The sequence below is a fragment of the Strongylocentrotus purpuratus genome, unplaced genomic scaffold (genome assembly GCF_000002235.5).
Source record: "Strongylocentrotus purpuratus isolate Spur 01 unplaced genomic scaffold, Spur_5.0 spur5_scaffold_5, whole genome shotgun sequence".
In the NCBI taxonomy this organism is placed as follows: Eukaryota; Metazoa; Echinodermata; class Echinoidea; order Camarodonta; family Strongylocentrotidae; genus Strongylocentrotus; species Strongylocentrotus purpuratus.
In genome coordinates, this window is record NW_022145611.1 from 20,277,323 (window position 1) to 20,302,720 (window position 25,398).

Sequence of the window (25,398 nt, forward strand, 5' to 3'; positions counted from 1 at the left end):
ATTGAAAAGCAGATTGCCCTCTCACTACGATCATCGAACCTGATCAAACGTATAGCGGACGATGTATACAACGTAATAGCAGCTAAATTGGAGGAGCAAGTTGTGGAGAAAGTGTATCAAGCTGTCAGTTTGGATTTGAAGAAATACACAGATGAAGTAGGAACCATGAAAAAGAAAATAGCTGAAATGAAGAAGGAAACAAAAGTGCTACAGGATGAGAAAGAAGATGCAGAACAATATAGTAGGAGAAATTGTTTACGAATATATGGCATTCCCGAAGGACCAGAAGTGAAGACAGATGAACTCGTTCTACATCTGTTCAATACGAAGCTCGGCCTTACAGTTCAACCGGACGCGATAGATCGCAGTCACCGCATCTCTCCACGTCCGAGCCACGCTGCTGATGAGGGACGTGAGCCATCGACTTCGCCAACGTACGCGAGTACTACGAGGAGGAACAAACCGAGACCGATCATAGTGAAATTTAGCAGATATAATGTCCGTAATGATGTGTACAGAGCCAGGACGAGACTGAAGAATTCAGATGGACCGAAAATCTGGCTAAAGGAGGATCTCACTACAAAGCGAGCTAACCTCTTTTGGGAGCTTGTAAACAGCAAGAAGTCTAAGTCCTGCTGGACTCAGGATGGAAACATCTTCGCTCTAAGTACAAGGGACTCAAAAAAGACCAGGATCAGGACCACACAAGACATTGAAAACTTGTAAGAACTCCCTTCCCACTCTGTTTTATTTCGATAGCTAATTATCAATCATGCCTGGACAAATTAATCTGACTCACGTTAAATTTCCATGTATAGGTTGCCGAAAAGAAGTGAAAGAATATCATAATGCCTTATTATGTGTACATTGTAACAAATGGGCTCATCTGAGATGTTCTGGTGCATCTACTGATACGTTTAACTCTGATGCCAATTGGATGTGTAATTTTTGTATTCTTAAAGAACTCCCTCGATACGTCGATGAACCTGATATTTGTTCTCGAAATTCGGGTGCATGTAACTATGAAAGTGTCGATAAATGTTTTGAAAAGCTGAATTCACTCTCTGGTATCAATATTTGCCATTTAAATGTTAGCTCTCTGATGAAGAATTTTGAAGAGATTCGTAATATTTTAACCACATGTAACATTCATATTTTTTCTTTATGTGAAACGCGATTAGATGGTTTTATTTCTGACCCTGAAATATCCATATCAGGTTATAAAATTGTGAGATTAGATAGAAATAAAAATGGCGGTGGAATTATAACTTATATTAAAGACACCGTACCATTCAGTATAAAATATGAATTCTTTGTTGATGGTTTGGAACTAATGTGCTTGGAGATCTGCTTACCAAAGCAAAAACCCTTCTTAATAGTTTATTGGTACAGACCACCAAATTCCCATAATGCACACTTCGAGAAATTTGAAACTTTGTTACAACTCTTAGAGTCATCCTCTAAGGATTTTATTATCTTTGGGGATCTCAATTGTGATTTATCAAAAAGACCTATGTCAAGTCAAACGAAAACTCTGAAGCGTTTAAGTGAGGAATATGATTTAAAACAATACATAAATAAGCCAACAAGAGTAACCTGTGTGACTGAGACACTAATTGATGTGTTTTATTCTTCTAATCATGAGAAAGTTTCTTTTAGCGATGTCATCCCTCTGAGTTTGAGCGACCATTTTATGACAGTATGTAATCTTGGTAGAGCAAGAACCATGAAAACACATCATAAGTACATGTATAGTCGTAATACGAAAAGATTCGATTTAGCTCAATTTAAATTGGATCTCTGTAATGTTCATTGGGATGATGTACTTTCTGACCCTGATCCAATCAGTGCTTTTGAAAAATGGAGCTCTAAGTTCAATTTAGTTTTAAATAAACATGCTCCATTAAGAAGAAAAAGAATTCGTCATAAAGATTCACCATGGATGAATAATGAAATTTTAAGTAGAATGCGAGAAAGAGATCGAATGAAAAGAAAAGCTAAAGGATCAGGGTCATCGAATGATTGGGTGATGTATAAAACACTAAGAAATACTGTCACATCAATGATTAGGGAATCTAAAAAGAGATATGTTTCGGAAAGCATTTCGAATAATGAAGGTAAATTAAATGCAATGTGGAAATCATTGAGACGTATCATACCTAAAAAAGTCAATGATAGCGGATTTCAAAAGATAATTATTGACAAAAAAGAAATAACAGGATCAAAATATATTGCATCATGTTTGAATGACCATTTTGTAGATTTACCATCTAAACGGAAGGGAACCAAAATATTTGGTGGTAATATGGATCAGTATATGACCCAAGTAAACTCAACATTTAAGTTTAAAGAGATTACAGATAATGAGGTTTTGAAATGTATTCATGATATTGCAAGGAATAAGGCCACTGGCCTCGATCAAATACCAGCCAGTTTCGTAAAAGATTCTATTGAATACATTGTTAAACCGCTAACTCATATCATCAATGCGTCATTAAGAAAGGGGAAAATTCCTTGTGTCTGGAAAAAGGCCCGGGTGACGCCTATTCACAAAGGTGGTGATAGAGCTAATCCCTGCAACTATAGGCCAATATCGGTCTTACCTGTATTATCTAAAGTGCTGGAAAAACTTGTGTTTAATCAAGTGTATGATTACCTTTCAAAGAATGAACTATTATGTCATAACCAACACGGCTTCCGCCCAAAACATTCGACTTTGACTGCACTCTTATCTCTCACAGAAGATGTTTGTAAACAATTAGACAATGGGTATGTAGTAGGTATTGTAACGCTTGACTTAGAAAAAGCATTCGATTTTGTATCATTTGAGATTTTGCTTAAAAAGCTAAGATATTATGGTTTTGATCAAAATTCAATATGCTGGTTTCAGGATTATTTCCATGATAGGGAACAATGCACTTTGGTAGACGGTAGCATGTCACAGAGCAGGAAAGTAACAAGTGGAGTGCCCCAAGGAAGTATCCTTGGGCCATTGATGTTTATTATCACTCTGAATGATTTATATAAATCAATCAACAAATGTTCCCTTTCTCTGTATGCGGATGACACTTGCATGTATTTTGCATCAAAAGACCCAAAGATATTAGAGAAAGTAATCAATGATGATTTGAAATCAGCTACGAAATGGTTTTCAAATAATGAATTGTTGCTTAACGTTGACAAATGTCAGGTCATGTTAACCGGCTCAAAGTCAAATTTGAGTCGTTTCTGTAATATTGATATTCGTCTGAATAACAAAAAATTAACTAGAGTAATGGAATGCAAATATCTTGGGATTTTGCTTGATTGCAATTTCTCATGGAACCCACAAATAGACCATGTAAAGAAAAAGGTTTTAAAGACATATTTTGCTCTAAAGCGAATGAGACAATTCACAGATGAAAAGATAGCATTAATACTGTACAAAACCTTAATTCAGCCTCATTTCGCTTATTGCAGCACGATTTGGATGAACGGTAGAGAAACTCGGTTAAAACAACTTCAAACTCTACAAAATAGGTGTTTGAGATCTGTACTTGGAGTGAATAGTAGATATCACACTGAAATTCTTTATAAAACCCTTGAAATTGACATACTAAAAGAATACTGGGTCAAACAGGCTTTAGTTACTATATTTAAGTTGTTACATAATCTTGGTCCACCTGTTTTATCGTCATTGATCCAATTTAATACTAATGTAAGCTATAGGTTCCGTTACGCAAATTCACAAATCCCCCTTCCAAGACCTCACACTAATTTTATTCAACATAGTCCATTATATCATGCATCAAAACTCTTTAATACCCTACCCAACGATATCAGAATTATAAATGTTTTTAAATCTTACAACATTGAGATTAGTAAAATTCAAGATATTTGCTCACTTCTTCCATCTCGTAGATAATTTTTTCTCCCCTCTCTTTATCACTATGATTCTATTTTATACTTAAATTTCTGTAAATATGTTCACTTATTATAACTTGCATATTTGTTTGTAAATTGTATTTTCATTGTTTTATTTTCTGTTATATGTAATCACGGCCCTGCTGAAAAACAGCTTTAGCTGAATGCGGGCACATTTTGTATTATGTTTTTAACCGTGAATAAATAAATTATACCATACCATACCAATATGTTTTTTAACAATAATGTTATTCGTAAAATACAAAGACTATAGGTGCAGAAAAAACTGTTCTCGATTCAGTTTGTTATACTGTATACTTCGTTTAAAACCAAATTGACGTCATCCCCTCTGTGTTACGTAACTGTGCAACCATCAGATGTGCTTGCTCACACATTCGTTGATAAAGTTGTGGTTAACCTGTTTTTGTTCAATAGTTATCTAATCAACGACATTTGGTCAGTTTCTACATAATACAGTATCTATTCAGGTGATATCATTCAATATGGTCATATCTCACGATGTAATGAGCAAATAAGGCCTTTGTTTGCTTCATTTTATGTCATGTGACACTAATATTGGAGGTTCAAAGGGTCAAATAAAAATAGTCTGTCATTATTAAACAATGCGATATAGATATAAAGGGGATCACTACAAAATACACTTTATTAATGAAAAACCAAATACAACAAGCCCCACATGACCTTGGAGTATCAAATCTCCAACTCCAACATCGTAGCCACAGTCCTACAGAAATATGCAGAAAATCGATTACGACTATTCCGACAAGCATGAAAATATTGTTTTCTTACGCCTTTTCTAAGTCTCTTCCGTCATTTATTCTACAATAAACGCGATATTATAAGTGAAATGTTATATTCCATTCGAGAGCGCGGTACACAAAAGGTTATAATCTACTTAGCAGGATTATCCTCAGATTACGCCATTTTGTATTGACAAAGTAATTTTCCAGCCACCGGTTTGGCTGACAATGGCTCATGTCGAACAAGGCAAGAGGCAATATGTCATAATCAAAATAGATATCATTATGATTAATGGCGATGCTACGAGAGCAATGGTGTGCTCTAAAGATACGGAATCCCCCATATTAAAGCAGGACATACGTTGTAGAGCGCCTCAAGTGCACAATCATTATTTTGTTAGCAAAGAAACAGCGCATATAGTCACAGCACATTATGTCTTGTATAGAAAAAAAAGAGATTTTAAGCAACAATGATATAGATTTCATTTAATTAATTTTCTGTATGTTTATTAAAAACTTGTCGAATTGTAATGGTTTCATGTTAGTTGATGTTTAAGAGTCGCCTTTATCCTCTACAAATTTACACCCTATTTCATTAAACCTATGGCACTTGACTTATTGTATATGAACTGAGATTTTTCTCTACGAACCTCTACAAATTAGACAGTGTTGATTTCAAATAAAAGTACTCAATATGCGACTGATTTCCATTACTATAGTTTCTCTTTCAATATCTAAATAATAGTTATAATATAAGATATTGGTGTGTATTAAAATTTTAAATATATATATATATATAAATAAGTACCTGCGTTAGACTCCCACAACATGTTTTGTGTGATTAGAGAAACAAAATTACTATTTAATCCAGAATATTAATTGCAGAGTTTGTAAAATACTGGTAAATGGGACAGAAATTGAGCGACTTTATGTATTGGAAGCATCTGAGGTGACAGTCAAAAGTCAAGTGTTAACTATATTTATGTACAGAAATTGATAATGACGCATTTTATTAGGATATATCCTATAGAGGCCTAGGTCTAGTTAATGTAATTTATATACTTTTAATTCCTTTGTAGATGAAACCCATTTGTTATGCGCTTTTTTCTCGCACTATCGTGCCCACACACACACCCAAACGCGCACACACATATGCTAACGCACACCCTCCTAACATCGTTTCATCAGCTTAAAGTTACACCTCCTACTTTGATCTTCCAACAGGTGTTCAGAAAATTACATTCTAAAAGTTTTTGTTTCAATATTCGTACTGTTTAGTCAATATTTCTTCTCTCAATATTGTTCTTCACTCAGATAAAATAGGCAGTAAATATTTGTGTATATATAATTTACCCCTTAATGTCACATGTTTACTCCACGTACTGTCTTCTCTACACCAAACTCACACCCACACATTATGAATCGGAATATCTTACCTTGTACTTCAAGGTGCCGATAATTGATCAAAATCACTTAAGGTTCCACCCAAAACTTCTTTTTCTTCCTGTTTTCAGATTCTCTTGAAAGTGAAACAAAAGGAAACATTTTAAAGGATACAGATTAACGCACTGATGATACTAAACTTGAAGTTATTTATAATTGTTTCGTGGCTTCACTTGCGGGCATTTGAAAAATCGATTTCTAGATGCAGTTATTATGTTTTTATAGTGTTTTAAAGCTTCAAAGCTTCAACGAGTCACGTGTTTTTTTTGGTGTGAAACATCCTTTATCATTTATGGCTTCTCGAACGTCAACATGTTTGTAAAATATGTATAAATATCTTTGTACGATAAGAAAATATAGTATCGCACGACAAATTTCGTGTAAATTCTTATACCAGCAAATGTAAGCGACTTGCTCCGCCGAAGTTTCGGTGCAAGAGCGAAGTAGTGATTGACTTCTCATTACGAGAAGTTAACGATCGAAATTTTACTTCAGATAACCATGTCATTCAAATACAATCGATTAAAAACTTCAAGCAATATATTTGTTAACTTAATGATACACATGCAATCAGTATATACTTTTGTCAGTTTCAACTTACCTACGTAAGAAGTACGTTAAAGAACCGAAAATCTTTCAACTTGGCGGCTAGGGGTGTAGAAGCGGTGGAGTGGGTGTATTTCTGCACCCATTGGTTCACAAATCGGAAACGGGCTGGTGGTATACACTGCTTCAATGGACACCTCGTCCTTTCACGACAGCTATTCAATGTGCCCAGGGCGTGCATTCATGGAGTTTGGGAGGAATGCACCAATCAGGAAGTTCGTACTATGGCACCCGATGCAGAACATTGAGGGTTCCTTCTGGTCTTAACAGGTTGTTGTTGCTGTCTTAAAGACTTCATATCACTTCTAAGTTTAGGTTTAGGTTTACGTATTTAAAACTATCTGTTTTCTACCATCATTGCTACAAGCACCTAGTTAGTCATTCCTCTAGAAGTTATATTACACTATGTACCCATTATGTTATACACTTAAAGAAAAAGAGAACTTTGTGGAATTTAGTTTTATCTCATCAAATGTTTACTATCTTCTTCAGAGAGTTCAAGCGGCAATACAAAACTCTTAGTGATGTAATATCGAAGGAAATGTTTCATAACGTTGTCTTTCAGCCATTCAAAAAAGATTTTGTTTTCTCACACTTCGTTGCATAAATAAAAGTTCCATTATATTAGATCCATATTCATGGTTATAGATGAACAATGTAGACAACGGTACATTTCCGTATTTTTGCCTGAGTATCAATGGTCATCAAACCTTCCCTACACTCTGTGTATACAGAATGGGCAGAAAAGAGACGTCAAACCAAAAACCGTCCGCAAAAAGCCAAGGACCGGGGTTTCACGCTAAAACCACGAGCATTAAGAGTTCACCAATACTGCCCTTTAAGTTCCCTGTCATTGTGGCTTGAAGAATTCTTTTACTCGTGCTCTGCTGACGTATCATAATAGTAACGCCTGTAGAATGGTTTTCTATCAAATTTCGCCTTTCATTAAACGAGGTTATACCGCAATCTCTACACAACCCCAGCAACCGAGCACACCTGTGCTACCCCAAAACGAATTTACTTTGGCATCCGCTCATTCTCCCAGTCTTCGACTTCAAATCCCACAAAAATAAACCAGCCACAATCATATTTTGTCTCCGAATTATCAAGCTCCAACGCGCTTCTATTCACGACATGACAAACCCCAACGCATAAATTGTCGATTTCTAAAGCTTCATATTTATCAATCGGACCTGAATTGATGTCTATCCGTATGTAAACTTTGGAAAAGGTAACAGGGGAAGTGTCTCTGACAACAAACAAACACTTGAGAGTTTTATGTATCGGTTGGCCCGTCCACTAATATTTTGAGGTTGTCTAATCCTCTATAAGAGGTGATTACAGCTTAATGGCTATAAATTCATGTCAGGATTACAAATCTATACACATTGGCACACGCTGCTAAGAGGATTAATGAATATTGATACAGTTTGTGTTTTGATTGGAAGTATAGGGATAACAGTTTAACCCTTGTACAGATTATCATGAAAAAATGGAATGATATTAATGCATAGTAAATAGAAGAACACCTGCTATTTGCCCTGTCTATTTATAGTTCCTAGCCACAGTTAGTGCCTACCTTTTTACACACTAACAAATAAAATAGTATGATATGAAGATAGTCATTATGCACCATTTGATAACTCAGTCCGTATTCAGAATGCATATTGTTTTGTTAGTCCTAAATATGGCCAAACATTTTACAGTCAGATTAATGGTCCTGTATTCCATTTGGTACTGCTTTCCTTTGACCCTGCATCTCCTTGGCCCAGAAGATATTCGGCCCCTAGTCCAGTTGGTCCAACGTTTCATTGGCTCTACTGCCCAAACGGTCCTGCTGTTTGAATGGTCATAGTGTCTATTGCTCCGACATCCACTTGGTCCTTCAGTTTATAGCCTAGTCCTATATCCCATTGGTCATATGGTCCGATTGAATCTTTCTCATTGGTTGGTCCTATGGTCTAACTGACTCTTTCTCATTGGTCCTATGTCCCATTGGTCCTATGGTCTAATTGAATCTTTCTCATTGGTCCTAGATCCCATTGATCATAATGGTCCAATTGATCCTTTTTCATTGGTCATAATATATCCCATTGGTCCTATGGTCCCATTGAATTTTTCTTATTGGTCCTATATCCCATTGGTCTTATGGTCCAATTGAATTGTTCTCATTGGTCCTATATCCCATTGGTCCTATGGTCCAATTGACTCTTTCTCATTGGTCCTAGATCCCATTGGTAATGCAGTACATTGCCCATTGTCCCACAGCTCATTCGTCATAGTAATGCATTAGTGGTATTTCTGTTTATTGGTCCTATATCCCTTTGGTTCTAGGCATATTGCCCATGCAAAGATCCTCTTTTGTCCTACAACCTGTTGCATGTATACGGAAAACTGCCCATTGACAATAATATTTTCCACATGACAATTATTTTGTGGCTCAGAGCATCATATTAATGCACCTCTCTGCTCAAGATGACTTTTGTTTGCTTAATAATTAATTAATTGTGTGATGCCACCAATATGTAGAGCAGCAACAAAATTGGTCCTAGTTTCAACTGTTTATTGTGATGAGACATCACATAATGTAATGCTACTTTCATGATGCTCTTCTATGGAGAGGGGGGGATGAGAAAGCTTTTTTTCCTTTCTTAGTATTTAATACTTGTTATAAAGTATATGTTTCTGAAGCCAGGTCCAGTACATGCGTTCCATATCACATGGAGATGTCATCTATACTGGATTCTATAGCCGGTATTCATGAAAGCACACTATCTTTGGTCTAGATTTTAGTGGATTTAACTATATTCCATCAATTTATGATGCACCGAATATCGTAAAGAAATTCCAACAACTATGTAGCATATGACTACGCAGAAAACCATGGCATCATTTATATTCATTTATCAATTTTCATTTAATGGCTTATTTAATTTCGTTTATTTATTTATATATGTATCGAATAAATAGATCGGCACTTAGCGTTCCATACAATCAGTGGACTGAGTTAAGCATGATCTTAGCAAATTTTTATGATTTTGGGCCTATGAGTTTGGTCTGTAAGATTATGATACGGTTATGATGATGATCATAATGATGTGCTATTAAAAGCTATGGTATGTACATCCTACAATTTATGTGAATACAAGAAGAAGAAGTATGATGAAATGGCGGTTGCAAAATCTGAATGTTTCTTCTTTGTTTTTTATTTTTTATTTTATTTTCTTGCGGCCATACATGTACATAGCTATCTATAATACTGTCTATCTATATATACTATCTACAATATAGTCAAATTACTGACTAATCGCCAATAAACCAAAACACAACAACAACAACTGAAATAAATACTGGTGCTTACAAAAAAAAATAACTGCAGCCTTACAGTGAATGAAATATCTTTACATCTCCTGAAACTTGTAATGAATTTTAGTTTGACGTAATTATTGTATGGATTGCATTTCAAATTCAAATTTCAAATCCATTTATTTCACCTCTTTTAAAACTACAATATATACGGACATAAACTATTCAAGAACAGCATTGTATAGAAAATAGACAAATGATACAAATGAAGAAAAAGTGAGTATATTGTGATGAAGTGGGTGTGGGTGAGTAGCAAAGGCCGTTGACCTATCAATGCTATTCCCCGTATTAACATTCATCACTGTCAAAAATCAAAAGTTACAATATACATGAATATAAGAAACAAAAATATAAATAATAAAGAAGAAACCCCAAAACAAACATTTTATTCCAGACATCTTCATTTTAGTGAGAATGAGTTAGGTAGGCATAATACAAAAGTGAAGTGAAAAGGGAATCAAAAGTTTAAGATTTGACCACTTTTCCTTGAAGATATTAGATACTGGGTTGTTGGACCCAAAGGAAACCAAATTGATGAAAAGGATCTGAGATCTCCCTATCCCCATTTACTTTCACGATGGTGCCAAAAACCTTAGAAATGCACCAATTCACTGATCATGAATAGATGGGTTTTTGATGTCTGGTAGAATAGGGTTCCTTGGTCCTCAATGAGGAGTGGAAGAGTGCATTGTTGGGTTTGAAGAGTGTAAGGAGTGCCTGCCATGTTCCTTTTAGTTTGACCAGCGGGGCATGCTACTAAATAAGAAAGAATGAAGGGATTCAAGAAGCAAAGAAACGAAATAAAAGAAGAGTAGAGGGAGAGAGTTTTGCGGTATTGGGAGTATCGTGAGGTATACCCCTTGGCAAGTTCAATCAACTCTCCTGGCAGCGATGGTATACCATGCCCACTTCACACTTAAAAATAAAGTTGATGTCAGCACTGTATTTGACCCAGTTATAATGTGGACCGGTGTCTCGACTTAGATGTCTCGACATCAATTTTGTATTTACTACGTTGATTAGTATTGTAAAGCACATCGATGACTGATTGTAAACATGCGTATGTAGTCTTCATGATTATGAAAATGCATTTTCTCTTGTCCATGTTATCATTGGCTTCATTATTTACCGATTTTTCTTACATTCGAATAAAATATCAATTTACGTTAATTAAGTTCAACAAATAAATAAATAAATACAAATGACCACTTAAAATGTATTATGGTAATATTTTGCACAGCATCTACGAATCAGCATTGTAACTGCTTATGGTTATACAGGTCATTTCATAGGTAGAATACCAGTGAAAAATGGACAATTTACAATTTGAATTAATGAACAAACAAACAGGAAATAGGATAATGTGGGATTCATGGGAGTGGTTGCATATTTTGTAAGTTTTCAATATAGTTTGTAAGATTTCAAACGCCCTTGTTTAATTTCTTCTTCTTCTTCCTTTTGAGTACAGACCTCTTTACAGAGTATTATCGTACTATATACCGGAAGTTACCACGAATCCTGCAATATTTTTTGTTATGATGATAAAACTAGTAACATTGATACTAGTATAGCGCTAATGTTTCTAAGCGCTGTACTATTTCCATGGTAGAAAAAACATGAATTTCTTTCCATATGATACTGAGATTCTGTGGTATGTCATTAACGACTTATCTTAATCTCCATAGCATTTGTGTGTGTATTTTGTTATTAAATTTGTATATAGACCTAGAAATTGGAACAGAGTTTCAACGGTTTCATGGATTCAAAATGGACATGGGACATTCATTTACGACAACGCAACGTTCGTTTGGACATTTTAAAGCTGTCTTTTAATTACCACGATTCATTTTTGAATAATGGTACTTTTTTAAAGTTGAAGTAAAGAAGTACCCCTTAAGATGCACCCCTGATTTTTCTTTAGATCGTATATCATCCCACCCATATAATTACTTTGCTCATGTGATTCGATATCAAGAGATAGCTTCCTGCCTGTAATCAGTGGCTGATTGGAAACCGATGAACCAAGACGTTATAATGAATACAAGAAGATGAACGATAGGAAATAAAAGGATGATGGGAAGAGTAGCTAAAGAAAAGGGTATCGTCATCGAACCAAATTGAAAGGGAGTAGGAAAAAAAAGAAAAAAACTTTGCAAGATATTATCTCACGACCCACTCTCTTCACCGCACCACAAAAACTCTCCGGATCTTTTAGAATTCGGGAACAATGACGCTTAAGTGGACTGCGTATCTTGTTAACGTCTTTTCTTCCTCCATGTATTCTCTACGGGAGCAAAACTCTAATGGAATCCGAAGCTTAATTAAGGCGTGGACAAAAGCTTTTATTTTGACCTTCTTTTAAAGCAAAAGACAAGCGTGGGAGATGTGAAACCCTTCCAGTACCACATTGAAATTGCTCTCCCTTTTATGTTTGTTCACGGAGAATACACCTCGTTATACCTTCGTTTCACTTTCTCAAATCCAGCCTGAATAACCCTGAAATTACACTTCACAGCTAGCTTTAATCCTTCTCACATCAAAGAGAAAGATTAATCAGTGCGTCTGTTTCACTACAGAATGCATCATGAGCTTTAAATGCATTATATACATTTACTTAAACTGAATTTCGGAACTAAGGAATTCGCTTTTATTGAAGTATTAACATTATTTAATTTAGTGCATGATCAGTAGATATTTTAGAGAAAATCATCATATACCATTATGTCTAGCAACCCCTCCTTCAATAATCAAAATAATGAAGGCAAAATTGATTGCCCGAAACAGTATTTATATGTGGGTATGTAGACGTTATCTAATTAAAAGGAAAATCATAGGTAAAAACCCCCAACAGTCAGTGATATTTTACTATCGCTTTGAGTAAAATATAGCTCAAATTGAATTACATGGTGTTAACTGTACAAATAGTGGGGGGAAAGTGCACGCAGAAATTTGGTAAGTGAAAATATGTTGTAAAGAATTAAGCTATACAAACTCTGGAGATATAGGCATTTCAAAATCAATTCTTTTTATGTAATATTTCATGTTCTTTCATGTAGGGATGATAATGGTGAGATTTCAAGCGCGTGATAAATCTTTCAACTTTGCCCAAAGTCAACCCTCACTTTAAACGAGCATGACTAGCTTCGTAGTGTCTATACCAATCTACCCTGGGCCTAACCAATAGCAGACGATGCCCACCTTCACTTGGAATCGATCACGTGGTGTAGACGAAATCAAAGCAAGTGGCTTAATTTCCCGGAGGATGCCGATCATTCCAGATGAACACACCGAGTCCCAACTCTATACGTCTGACAAAGATGCACACTGATTGTTTCTGAGACGAATTTCTGCGAGGCAGAAGCCGTTTTCTAATGAGAGCTACCTATATAGTTTGCATAACATCGGCTGAATTTGTACTGCCAACCTTTTCGTGCCTTTTTGGCGTTGTAATCAACCATGATGGCTATCAATCACTGTAGACAAAGTTTTAGACCGTGCGAAATTAAAGTGCCTGTATGTAAAAGTATTATCGAGATGAAACGGCCGACTTAGGCGTCTATCTCAATGTTTCTGTGTTTTTTTTTTTACTAGAATACTGAGTACATGTATTAATTAGTTACTCATGCTTTTTCATACTTTACGTATTGGACGTTGCATTGAACCGAATCCATGTTTTATTACCCAGAAAAGGCGTTTGTTAATAACAATTTCCATTTTATTTCTTTTGGCCATTCTTGGAGATCCATATCTATATCCTCGCCCACCTCAATTCCACCGTCTCTGTATTTATCTCTTTCCCTCCAAATCTCAACTACTCGCATTTTACAACCAACTTTCTTTTCCTTATTATTGCTCTACAGGTTTAAATGAGTCTATCTATAGGTATAATTTCACAACAGATACTTAGACATGTCAATGATAGCAGCGAGGTCATTATTCTCAGAAGATGAAAACTGGGAGAAAAAAGTAAAAAACTTTATAAAGCGAAGAAAATGAGAAGAATAGATTTTTTTTTCTTAACTGGCTACCCTGGATTGGGTGTATTCAGAAGGTGTACATTGTTCCTTGTTTTTAAGTGCTTCGTGCATTTGTTGAATAGAGCAGAACTTTTCCCCCTTTTTCCTTCTTCAAGAGAATCGTGGAGAAGAAGGGCGAATGAATCGGTGCGGATCGAGAGCTAGAAGACGCCAAACATTCCGAGTTTCCAATGGCAAGAGGTCATCGTTAATCAGGATGCACTTTCTGGAATCGTCCCACTTCAAAACCGTCCAAGTGGTTCGGTTAAGGATCGTCGATGATAAACTTTCCCCTGGCCGCAAGCGATGTCAACACTGGTATCGTACTCAGCAAAACAAGTAAAAGAAACCATCGATATTATATTCCAGAAACTCAAAAGTAGAGTCTATCGGTATCAGACTAATAGAATCATACTCAAATCTACAAATGAAGGAGCCCACCGGTATCATACTAAAAATAACTCCTTCAAAGAGCACCTCTATATCATACTCAAAATTACAGTCGTACTCAACGTAACAATCAAGAGAAACAGGTTCTATCAAACCCAAAATCACTATGATCAAAACAGACAATATGACAGCATAATAGTAGAAAGCCGAGACTTCTGGACCCCGTTGCACAAAAATTACCATTGATGGTAACTTTGCCATCAATGGTAACTACCATCGAAACCTTGACTTTAATTGGCTGTTGAGCCCTGTTATCATGGTAATTTTCATTGATGGTAAAGTTACCATCAATGGTAAGTTTCATGCAACGGGGCCCAATTGTCATGCATACTCAGGATAATCATTGAAATATGCCATCAATGTTATACTAAAATAACAATCGAACAATCACACTGGTTTTAATACTCAAGAGAACAATCAATTGATATTCAACCGGTGTTTATGATCAAATAAAAATAGAAAAAGCATTAAAAAAAACTGGCAACCTCATTGTCAGTAAGTCAATAACTGAAACATATTCTTCCGTCATGTCCGTACTCTTGTTGCGCTCGAAATCTAAGGTAACAAAACGAAATAGAGATTTTCAGTATCACATTTAACAACAATCGCAGAAAGCTACCAGTTTTTATATTAAAACACCAATTATAAGAGATGATGTCGGTTCTGTCTTCAATAATAATCAACAGAGTCTTCCATTGGCATTGTACTAAAAATAACAACCAAGATATTTTTAGTTTCGATCTCAACATTTGAATAGAAATAGATCCTCGGTATCAAACAAAATAGCAATGGAAACATATTCTACGTTCATAGTTACTATCAGAAAATTTATACAAATCCAGAAATTGTTACTTATAATACACCCATTACATTGCTTTAGAAGGAATAATATATCTCTAAATATTTTTTTTTTAGACCCTAAAAATATCTAACTACGGTTGAATCTTCATAAACTCTTTAAAGATCGATTGATAATTCAACAAAGACGTCAGTTTAATTGAATTCAATTTATTTTGTAACTACGTTTTTTGTGGACGCATTGATTATCTCTAGTTATTGATATTATCATCATTCTGTTATCACATAAAACAAATTCATCTTTGCCTTTCATCATCAATGGAAATGGAGAGTTAAGGTATAAATGGCAACATGTTGAAGAATGTTTTGATGTGTTTGTAATGTAGAAGTTGGCGTGGGTGTGTATGTGTGTGTATAAATTAATATCTTTCAAGGGAGTAGTAGATCAGAGATCAGATTATTTAGTATATTTTACATAATTACTATTCTGTATAATAATCCCTAAAAGGTAAAAAAAAAAAACCTGCTTCAAATAGATACGATTTATTATCATAGCAGCAACATTTTAATACTATCAAAACTACGAGTGACACGCGAAAGAATCTTAACCGGCTAGGGGATCATCAAACATGTTAGGAACCATGGGGTTCGCACGCAACTCTCGTGTCAGTTTAAGCTGTTAAGATCTAAACCATCTAAATCCGTGTTTAACATTTGATTCCAACAATCATCTCAACAATATCCCGCCATCCAGTGAATTACATTCTAATCTCGATAAGCGATTATCTCTTATTGAAATTAAGCCTCAAAACCAAACGGAGACAGCAATGGCGGAATTGTTCGAAGTGTGGGGTCAACACAGAAAACAACCGTTAGCGGATTTAGCTGGGATTTAGGGCGGGAAAAAATAACCCCGGTCTCTTTAGAAACTCTTTTCATTTCTACGGAGTCGTCTTGATGCTGTGGATATTGGAGGCACGTGCGATTGTTGTTTGAATGGTTGTTTACTACTCACGGAGGGCAGATCAGTCTATTGAAGAGGACACCACTCGGGGAGACCAGTTAAGATAATGTTCCCAAGCTTACCTAAAATCTATAATGACGATTGACTGTAATCGAAAAGGGAAGCGATTTGGCGGTTGTATTTTTGTTTCCCGCCCAAGGCTGGGAAACGAGTGAAGAATGTACAGACGACAACAACATTTAACAGCATGCAGCGCGAAGGACATATTTGTTGTTCTCTGGTCATGGTCTCGCTCTTACACAGTCATCTCTTTACTAATCATATCAAAGGGAAGCACGGTTAATATCAATGATATTAATTTATGATGACTGTCGGAGGTACTCCAAAATGAAAACTAATTGCAGAAAACGTACAAGTGAAACGAACAGTTCAAAATAATATTCGTCGCGACATTCAAATGCAATATTGTTTTCGGAAAAAACACACCTGAAACAAATAACAAACGGAAATGATGAGATAGATAAAAATGGAATTTGTTTTCAAATAGAGATGATTTAGCTATATATATATATATATATATATATATATATATATATATATATATCTATGCCGGAAAAATGTATAAGTTATAATATTTCAAAGTAAATTTTGATCGAAGGTTCAAAGATATTGTCATAATTTAAATATTAGAGCATTTCAAAAGCAATGCTGCATGCGACATTGCTTATTGTGAAACGAGAAGCTCACAAATTATTTTCGACCTTTACCAGAACCCAACCTTCTCTTTAACTGGATATGATGATTACAGTGGTAAAGTGTTATTCAAATCCTCATTAAGAGGTTCGAGCAGACCGGGTGTCATTACCTGTATTATTGACACTGGTCCCGTTTTTTTACATTCACCACTTGACCTTGATGCCAATTGAACAGTATTTTCATCGGTTCACTCAAGACATCTCTTCTCTTTATCCATCCTCTCCAGGATCGAGTCTTTGATGAGCAAGCGAGGCGACGTCTTGGCAATCAGGGATGCGATCTCTCGACCCCCCTGTAGAGCGGGAGAAAAGGGAGGATGGGAATCAGCGAAGCGAGGGAGAACCAACGAGATAAACATTATGACATCATGTTTCTCCCTTGAGCCGACGATGATAAAAACAAATATTTAAGAGGATATTCCCAATAGGTTTGCCCCAATTCAAAATGATTTAAGAATTGTAGTTTCCACTTTTATTGTAAAGAAGTTTGGGGTTAATCTAAAATGTCCAAAAGGGGCTACATGATGATATATAGATACATTTTATATTATTATAGAGTGTCGTCATATTCAAATCACCACGTTAACTTTATGTCAGAAATACGTGCAACAAGAACAAGCATTGAAACTTACCTACTATATAATTAGGTAAGTTTTTTTCTTCTAGATCTTTCCTATAATTTTTTCTAAAACCACCGAGAACAAAATTCTCATGTCATGGGGTATTCGGTGTGGGCACAAATGCTCACGTGGTTAAAAAGTAATAGAACATTTAATAGCTATTACAGTTGCATTCAGGGAGGTTTCCCTAAATTATAATGTATTTAATCTTACCCCTTATCACTTCTTTCTCTCTCTCCTGCATGTCTTCAAAGATGGGCTCGTCTGATTAAAAGCGCATTGAGATGCATTTATACACCGCATGAAGGAGACAGGTTGGTACGTCCGCGATGAGTATCTAACCGTAGTTCGATTTGATTGAGGTATATGGATGAGGATGTCAAGCAGAATGAACAGAAAGAATACGTAACAGCACAACACAAGGACGTTTTTTAACACAACCTAAACTTGGGCCAATACTCAATATATACATGTACTTCTTTTCTCTTTCATCTTCTATCACTCTACTTTCTCTTTTTTATTTTTATCTTAATTTCTCCATCCTCGATATCTGTTCTTTCCCTCTTTCAAATTTGCTTTCCTTCACCTCACTCTCGCACAACTACGGTTACCCCAGCTAATAGTCTACCCCTCGCTCTCTCTCTCTATATATATTTATTTATTATATATAAGATATTTCAGTTACTCTACAAATAATTTCCTACAAAGATTTCGTCTGAAGTATTAGCGTAGCGAATCGCTGTTTTGAATGTTTAAAACGACACTATACAAGTCTTTACACCTTCTCTTCTCCTCAAGTAAACAAACGTTGGAGGCAGTTTTATTTTCGAAGCTTTTGATTTCACTTAGACCTGCATGGGCATCACCTTGTTCTTAATATTTTGTGTTTGATTAGATACAACTAGACCACAAGGAAATGGTAATCATGTATAAGCGTTTTTACAAATATGAAGCAAAAATGTGAAATTGAATAGTTCCAATTTAAATTTAAACGTTGACAAAAAATGAATAATTCGTTTTGAAATGTAATATTATCATGTAATCTTACGAGAAAGTTTCATGGCAACCAGTTACATTTGATTTTAATGCTCATGCATCTCCAATATTACTTGCAATCGTTTTATTGTCAATGATCGATGCTATAGACTAAAGAGATATAGCAATATTCAGCATATAGTAAGCCAAGCTACATGCAAATCCATGCATGTTATTGAAGATGGTTCTAAATTCACTGTAAAATTATTTGCGAAACTCTATATTCTTGTCGTATCGGCGTAGCTACCTCCATTAAACTCATGCACGGTGATGGAAAAACACAAGAATCTCCCAAGCTTGGTGAAATCTTCCGCGTCTATAAAGTATGGTGCAACACTGAAATAATTTCCCGTCATTTGCATATAAAATAGGCACCTTTTTGATATTCATATACCTCTAATCCGTCGTAAAAGCCAGATAATCCCTACCCATACGTTGCCATTAAAAACCGCTGCAGAACCGAGCGACACTTCCCCCCGAAAGAGGTTTTCTGCCGTATGATATGAGGAAAAAACTATGAATATTTTACGATTTGGAATTCCACAATATTAACCATGGCAAACAGAAAGCGCCATCAGAATAATAAAAACCAGCAAGAAGGAAAATAATTTCGGAAGATATGAACCCATTTTTTTTCTATTATTATTTTTTTGGCGGAAGGGGGGGGGGGGGTTGGGAAGGTTAACGTTCTAATTTTTGTATGTGTCCTTTTGAAGTTCGATAGATATTCAAATGATGTAAGCAATGGTCTTATCTTTACTTACTTTGGGAGAGTAAAGTAAGCTTAATCAAGGTATAATCATGTTAACGCCAGACGGTGTAGGTAAAATTAACGCAGATATCATTTACTTTAAATCTAAACATACAAAATGTCTAGCCCTTTATTTCCTGGCCCATTCCATAATTTTACACAGCAAAGATTTTATTTAATAGAATAGGACAAATTCATGCTTCCTTATGTTTCTATATTGCTATACAACCATATCCCTTCTTTTTAATTCCCAACTATCTTACGTAGACGGTTAACGTATTATGTTTAATTCATATGCATTATATAAACCACTTAAAAAAAGAAAACAATATAATGCCGGACCGCAGGAATCTAGTGGGCTTTACATTATTATAATGAATATTGGTTGAGGCATTGCAGAGCTCTTAAAGTTAATGTCAAGCATTGTTGTGTACCCTAAATAAATTTACAGTTATATGTATATAAAATAGATACGCAGAAAGTAAAATGATGACTCTGAGTGCCTCTCGCGAGTTCAAACAGTTAAAATCTAAATCTAAGTTCGTCATGTTCGTGATTTGAATTAGCTCTTTTTCTGCTTTTATTTATTATTCTAGGTAAACAGAAATATATGCAGTCCATTTCAGGTGATATGTTTTTTATAGTTTACCTAACCCTAAATTAAAATCATCACCCGGAATATTTTCTCACACTAATGACGTCTGCTGATATATTCACCACATTAAGAGGTTTTTTAAACATTTCATGAACTAGGAATTGGGATGAATATTATTTGACGTCGGTCTGGACCCAAAGATAGACAAAGATGTTAGGCATATATGACAGGTCGTTGTCCTCGAGAAAATCAACAGCGAAATTATTACTATTAAAACTATTATAGAAAATGGCTGTAAAAGAGAGAATCGTGAATTTAAAAAAAATGAATTGCAGAGAATCTGGGAATGTTTGCGAATAATGGCGCTCTAAATACATAAATACATACACACACATACATAATAATTATATACATGTGAGTGCGCGTATGTGTGTGTGTGTGTGTTTCAAAAGGGGGACAGCAATGGAGAGACTTTAATTTGAGCTGCTCTACAATTATTATAACATTTCCTTTTTTCGCAATTATATATAAACTTGAAGCCAAGCAGTATACCAACTAAGGTCTAGGCCTACATGATATTATTGTATTTGATAAATTAAATAATATATTTTGTATTTGATAAATAAAGCCAACACGATTTCACAAACACAAATGAAATATAAAGAATAAAAACGTACTTTAAAATAAGAAAATGGCCTAACTGAAGTTTTTGCAATTTGAGTTGCCACATCAATGAAGTCAACTTGTGCAATACTAATCTAACATAGAGTGTAAAACAAGAAGTAGAATTTGAAATACAATGATTTGCTGAAAGCAACAAATGTAGCAAATCTGTATACTGCGCTCGTTTCGTAAAAAATCATCGTGAAAATGGAAGAGGTGAGCTCGATGGAGAATCGTATTTATTCAAGGGTCCCTTTCCAATCCCCAAAGCTAATCGGTGAATTAGTTCGTCTGTCTTTGACTTTCTCGGCATTTAAACAAATCCGTGCACTTGAAGGAATTTATGGAGCAACAGAGACCTGCCCCAATCTCACTCCATGTGTATCGTAATATCGATAATTGTAACAATTCTCTGATGCGATTAACTTCCCCTAAATCACGGTTTGAAATCTGCAGCATAAGCCTGGTTAATGCGCTTAGTGCTAACAGTCGCTAAAACAGACGGGACTATACAGGGGGAAGTTGGCTCTTGTAAATATAGGAAGGCAACAGTTTTTAAGGCGAATACCCTACGGTAGCCTGGCAGCGTGTGCTTGGCTGGACTTGTGGACTGCTTCAGCGGGCTGCTCGAGCGAGGATGAAGAGAGCATGGCGGTGTACACATATACTCCTCGGCCGATTACTCCTGCGAGCTTATAATCTGCTTTCCCTCGTAAACCCGATCGTTTTGCCTAGCCAATATTCCCCTCCTCCTCCTCCTCCTCCTCCAAATACTCGCTCATTGATTATAGCTAAACAAATGTATACTAATTCTAATGACAATGTCATTACGGATGCTAAATCCGAATTAGTCGATGTTCAAACATGCTGTCTGTTTCCGATCTGTAGGTTTAGGAAGTCATTTTAAGGTCATGTTATGGTGTAACACTAACAGCACTATGTTTACTAACATTTTCTTCATGTGATTAACGATGTATGTTACTGGTGTATATATGTTCTTCAGATTTTAGCGATGGCTGGTTGCTAAGCTGTAATCATCTAAAATACCAGGTAAATCTTTACCCAGAACTAGGTCAATGCACACCCAGGGTTGTTGATACCTCATTCAAACCGAACATGTAATGGGAAAGAGAAAAATGAAATAATTCAATGTTATTTAAAGCGATTTCAAGCGATTGTAGCGACTGATTATAGCAGTTTGTAACAATTTATTTGAGGAGTGGCATTCACTTTGGATTGGATCAATGTGTAGCGAAGATCAATATACAATAGCTGGTTTCCATAGATTAGCGTAACATAGCGGATGAAACGAAAATGAGGGATAATATATTGTATGACATAAACACAGAGTAATAATACTTAGACCTAGACAGTAAAAGCAGTATCGGCATTATACGTATTCCCAATATGAATATTTCAATCTTGATAATGGGTGTTTGTGTTTTAAAGAAGGGGAGAAGCCCTACAAAACTACAGGTAACAAAAAGTATGTGCAATTATCTCATACCTATCTCGACAAAACAGAAACTCATGAAAAAATAAACAGAATCTCTGAAATACGAATAGCACAATCTTCACATGCTGTTTTCAATACCGATGATGTTTTTCTCTCTTTGCCTCTAAAGTGAAATGCAAGCTTATTGATTTTCCTTTTCTTTCGACATATTACACATAAAAAATTGAGCTTGTAAACAAGTCTCCATTAATATTCGCATGAAAAGCAAAAGTAAATGACTACCTTTCACAAACATTTCAATGTCTGTATTTTTGACTCTCCTATTTAAGTTTCGCTAAAAGCTCACACTATTCTTTTACAATCTCCCGTGGTTGCTTCGCGCTTTTTTTCTCGATCGCTTTCAACGCTACTCAGTCCATTAAAATTATTTTCTCCTCTTATTTTTGTGTGTTTTCAGCTCTGACTGTCTGTCTCTATTCCTTGTTTTTCACTCAGTTTCTTTATCTCTCTCTCTCTCTCTCTCTCTCTCTCTCTCTCTCTTTCTCCTTCCCTTTCTCAATCTCTCTCCTCTCTTTTCTCTCTGCTTGTCTCCGCTACAAAAGTGAACAGCCCTCTCATGGCGCTCTTGGCCCGCCGATTCCCGAGGGAAACGCGATAAGATCGCGCGCTCATGCTTGGCAGAGCCCAAGATACTGCTCGTCTTCCCTCTTCTTTGGCGAGTGTTTTCTTTAGGCACGCCATCATAGAAGGAGGAGGAGGATGAAGAGAAAGCAGAAGTGAGAGAGATACACTGGAAGACGATCAATTGATGTCGTACTTTATGCAGAGTTTATCCCCGGGGAGAATGCTCAGGAAATATATACTAGTCATTTTTCCTGTTTTATTTCTGTAGAAGGCGGAAATAATGCATGATACGAGAGTACTTTTTTGTGTTGGTTCTCACGAAAATTAGCCTGCGGTATGCCGTGATTGTCTAACGGTTCTCAAAAAAGGAGTTGACAGTGAAAGGCCTCACTGGGCCGGGTACAAATGAATGATATGGCAGCGTTCCTATTCCATTTCCTTTAGGGGAAATACATAACTCAACCCATAGAGACTCTTTCACTAATTTGTCAGTTTCTGTTAGATGAACTTCCTGACTACATCTCAATCAAATATCAATCCAGTAAAGTTTCTTTTTAAGAGGTCTTGTTTGTCTGAAACCTGAAGAGTGTCGGCAGTGTTCAAAGCAGTATTTAAAAGCATATTCTATCTGTAGGGTTGTGATCTCTCATAACACTCGAATTTAAGAGTTGCTCATCTAAGAGCTTCTTCATCAATACTGTTACCTACTTTCTCCGACATTGCTAATTTATTCTATTGTATGAAAGAAGAACCAAGCGAAAATAACACCTTGTGGAACATTCAACCTCTAAAACTGTACAAATTGTCTTTAATAACTATGCAAGTTTTGTGAATAAATGTATGTTTAAAGTATTTGTTAAAAAGATCCTTTTGAAATGTAAAGTAAGTCTGCTTCAATGCTTTGTCACATTTCTCAAAAGATTGTATGAGGTGCATCTCCTAAACATATCAATGCATCATTTTTAGCAATTCGCATGTAAAATAATTCTACATTCTCCATCAGTTTGCTTGAGATATTATATGTGATAGGACAAAACATGCAAATTGCATATCTGGCATCGCCTCTTTACACAATTTATGTAAGTGGCACACATGATATAACCAATATTCTTCAAATTCATTATGAACAAAAACACACTAAATTTTGAGTTATTCAGAAATAATTTTGTCTTCTTTAATTAATCTTTTCAATTTTGTTGAAGAAAACCACCCGAAGAAATGCTTAAACACAAGAGCAAACATGAACACGTTATATCTTGCAATAGCAAATATGATTTACCACCATGGATTATAAAAATTTCTCTAAAACTGATTAAATGGCTAAAATAGTTTAAAGATACCAAAGTTGGAATATCATCGTTATGATGGCTAATTTGTGAGTTTCTATGTTTCGTTGTTTTTGCTGACGAAGAATTCAAGAGTGATAGAATTTGGATATTTTTTTTTAGTTTTTGAAATTTCATTCTCAATTTCGTTTGCCCACATCCTACAACTAAGTTATCAAAATTGTCGAAAGGCTGGTAATTTTTTAAAAATATTTTAAGTATTTTAATCGAAGTTGTATGCATATCCAGGGATTACCATAATCAAGCAAAGCATAATAAAGTATTATCATCGTGTTTTTATGTTTTATATATTTTACTCGTACTCGTACAAGGCATACAGTTTTGCTTATTTTGGAGCCCTGGTCAGTTCTGTTTAAATTAAGTTTACATTTGTTCATGTATGTTTCAATTTATACTGATTTTATTAAGCCTATGTATTCTGACCTGAATGAATAAATAAATGAAACGAAATAAATAAATGTTTAAAATTCTTCTGAAAACCACAGGCATAAGGTGTTTATATGATTGTATACAAGGATTAGTAAATGGCAATCAAAATAAAACACAGAATATGAAAATGCACTTACGATACAACATTTTGAAGGGATGGAATACATCAGAATAATACTGCTTATTTCCAATTACAAAATAAAGCAGTAATGACATTCCCGAGGCACATCATCTTGTGGTCGGCGTCGTCACAATCATGCATTATAACAATAAGTTTACAAGGAAAAAACATAATTGATGGATTGAACGTTACTACAATAACACTCTGTGGATTAAAGATAAGATAATAAAAGTGGATGCATTTCTCTATTCCTTTAACAAACAGATTTTTCATTTACAAAATGTAATGTTTATCTAACTTTTATAGCAAAAAAAAAACGTTGTAGATTTAAATCACCTCCGTATATAGAAGGCGTAGGTGCGAGTGGGTGTGTGTGTTTTTGTACATGTGACTTTACTTACAGAATACATGTTTATAGTAAATAATTATGTGTATGTGTGCGAGTAGTGTTGTGTGCGTGTGCGTGCGCGTGTATATATATATATATATATATATACACACATCTATATTCATTATGTAGGTATGTACGTGTGTATATGTGTGAATTGTGTTTATTATTTATTTATCGTAATGTATTATATATGTATATAATTTATATAAATATATTTATTTATTCATTTATATGTGGCCTTTTCAAATTATCAATTCGATAAAACAGCGACGTTACGTGGAATGCGGAATGTAGAACCAGGTGTG